Raw genomic sequence first — 2,060 nt, 5'->3', positions numbered from 1 at the left:
GAGCTGACACTGGCGTCCGGCTGCACACGCACGTCCGTTTCTTGTACCCAACATGAAACTTTTGTTTAGGACAGCTCTCCGATAACGGTTTTCCGTGTCCCGAGTGGAATTATGAAACTACTAATATACTTCTGTTTCATTCTCTTTCAGCTCCAGAAAATTCTGCACACTCTTCGGAAAGGGTTGGCCCGAAGCTGATGTATATTTGAAAGGCAGAACTCAGCAGCGAGCAGCCGTTGTCCTGTGATTTGGACAAAGGCGTCATACTCCGCAAGCCTCATTGACATTGATTTAACTTTGTGATTTAGAAAAAGACAATCGAACAAAGAAGAATATTTCAAAGAGAAGCCTAGATATCGACGCTAAATAGTTGTGGCCGTTTGCCGTGGGAAAAAGTGAGGAATTGTCCAACGATCTTGAGCCTTACGAGGTTCCCTGCTCCGCAACTATAGACCGAGGAAATAATCCATTGATCCACGATCTCGAACGCTACGTGGTTCTCAGCTCCAACGACCACGAAGCCTACGCGTTACCCGGCTCCCAGAGCATGGACCGCGGATCTGACCCATGGGATGCTGACGACGCACCACTCAGGGAGTCGGAGCGGGAGCCAAGGGACCATAGTGCGTGCTACAACGGATGCTGGACGCTGTTTTGTTGTGTTTCTTGCTACTGCGCGCAGGAGTGTGATAACCGGTGGGGAAGGTGTTGTTTGGATGGGTATTATTGTTGTTTTAAACATTTTTATCCCTGAAACCAAACGGACAGAACTGTCCAGTGACAAGGAAGCGAATGATGAGCGTCATAATCACTATGCATCAAAACATCTCAGGGCAAAATGAGATGCTTGGTGTCAAGATCATCTTAGATTATTGCTCCCTGTTTGTCGTCTATAGTCGATGTTCTAACCTGCTGCTAGTACACCACTCGTCCCGATAGCTCTAAAAAATACTACTATTACTAGTACGATACGTGTGTGCGATGAGGCAGTCACATACACACACACACACGCACGCACACACACGGACAAACACGCACGCACACACACACACGCACACCATTAATTTTGACCACTTGACGCCCATCGTTTACAGCAGAAGCCATAGAAACTTGTGCTGGGGTTGCACCATTCAACAGCTTGCAAGGCTTACGAATTGACCACCACTATTCGGCGTGGTCTACACCTCCCCCCACACAACTTCTGGCCAGTGAATCCCTACTTTTTTGGTATTTTTCACACACGCACACATACATTTATACATACACACACACCACACACGCGCGCGCGTGCACACGCTAATTCGTTTCAAATTCAATGTATCCCTTAGTTGTTGTCACCCGTCCTCTATAGTTTTACCTCGTTCTGGCGCTAGGCCTTGACGGATTATGCTAGCATAATTTTTCGCATAATTCCTACCAAAATCGAATAATCGCATAATTCGAGGCAAATTGCATAAGAATCGCATAAAATTGTAATAATCCGCCTGTTCGCATCAAATTCCATACAGTTGTACAATCATGTTCTACAAGTACAAGTACAAGTAGACTAGATGCACTAGGAAGTTGTAGGTTTACGACTCCCTTGATAACATGTCCAGTCCACTACAATTAGTGATGGTCGTAGCTAGGTCGGACGGTGCGTTGACCCCGTTGAACTTTTGCAACTACACTGTACAACGCCCTCTACAAAAAATTCCCTTGTTATTTTGCACAGAACCATTATACATTAGCAGCATATGTGAGCATAATGCGGCATAATATGATAACTTTTAGCATAAAAATAGCATAATTCTCCAATTTTTTCAGCAATGCGAAAAGCATAATTTCACGAAAATATTAGCATAATCCGTCAAGGCCTATCTGGCGCCCATTTTCTTAAATCCCCTCTCTTCAGTTTATCTGTGGAATGGAACAAACTTCCAGAACACATCCGCTGCGTTCAGTCCTCTGTCAATTTTCGCATTGCTCTAAAAGCTCATTACTCACAGCATAGATATTCTCTGACTGGAATTCCGAACTTTTCCGTTTGAGAAATATTTTTTCCTTGAAATTAATCCTTG

Source organism: Sycon ciliatum, chromosome 12 (assembly GCF_964019385.1).
Source record: "Sycon ciliatum chromosome 12, ocSycCili1.1, whole genome shotgun sequence".
Taxonomy (NCBI): domain Eukaryota; kingdom Metazoa; phylum Porifera; class Calcarea; order Leucosolenida; family Sycettidae; genus Sycon; species Sycon ciliatum.
The sequence above is the reverse complement of the archived record's forward strand: the minus strand, read 5'-3'. Positions refer to the sequence as shown.